Genomic DNA, 908 nt, shown 5'->3' with positions numbered 1-908 from the left:
GAGCGGCGACCGGACAGGCGGCCCGGACGCGGGCCCCCCGAACACGGCGGCCCCGACCGCGCGCCGCGGGACCCGTCTCGTCCCCGCCCCGGCCACCCCGAGGCCGCGTGCGGCGCGAGGGAGCCCCCGAAGGCACCGTGGCGGCCACGGGCACCTCGGCGCGAGCTCTCGCGTCTGCCTCTCCCTCGACTCGCGGGCGGCGGCCCCCACCCCGGGACCCCGCGGCGCCGCCGCCACCGACCCCCACGCGCCTCCGACGACCGGGCGCCGGGGCGCGTGGGAGGAGGGGCGGGCGCGCGGGGCGGAGGAGGGGCACCGCGTCTGCACTTAGGGGGACGGAGGGCCCGGGGCGGGCCCTGCGAGAGACCCCCAGCCGCGCACCCCGGGGCAGGCGACACCCACCCCGGGGGCGATTGATCGTCAAGCGACGCTCAGACAGGCGTAGCCCCGGGAGGAACCCGGGGCCGCAAGTGCGTTCGAAGTGTCGATGATCAATGTGTCCTGCAATTCACATTAATTCTCGCAGCTAGCTGCGTTCTTCATCGACGCACGAGCCGAGTGATCCACCGCTAAGAGTCGTACGAGTTTGAACGGCGGGGTCCCCCCCGCAGGGCGGGGGGAGAGCCCGCCCCTGGCACGGCACATCCCCGGAGGGTGCCTCCGGCCGGCCAGGAAGACACAACGAGACCAGACTCCGTGAGGTCGGAAGGTTGGACGACGGGGCGTCCGGCACGGGCCCCGCGGGGCCGTGCTCGGACACCCCACAGGCGCCCGGGGGCTCCCGCCTCGCCCGAGGACGCGGGGCGCGCACGCGCACGCGATGACACGACGGCCGCCGGGGACGCCCCCTCCCGACGGCCGCCGCGACGGCGGCGCGGCGCCCCCCGGCCCGGCGAGGCGGAGTCTGG

At 77.1% G+C, this 908-nt stretch overlaps 1 non-coding gene across 1 annotated transcript; it reads right to left on the bottom strand.

Annotated features, from left to right (window-relative positions):
• Window positions 1-425: 425 nt before the first annotated feature.
• LOC138922650 (5.8S ribosomal RNA) lies at window positions 426-578 on the bottom strand. Its single transcript, XR_011435772.1, has one exon. It is a non-coding gene; the product is annotated as a 5.8S ribosomal RNA (ribosomal RNA).
• Window positions 579-908: the final 330 nt, after the last annotated feature.

This window comes from Equus caballus, unplaced genomic scaffold (genome assembly GCF_041296265.1).
Source record: "Equus caballus isolate H_3958 breed thoroughbred unplaced genomic scaffold, TB-T2T unassigned-0002069, whole genome shotgun sequence".
Lineage (NCBI taxonomy): Eukaryota > Metazoa > Chordata > Mammalia > Perissodactyla > Equidae > Equus > Equus caballus.
The sequence above is the reverse complement of the archived record's forward strand: the minus strand, read 5'-3'. Positions and strand labels throughout refer to the sequence as shown.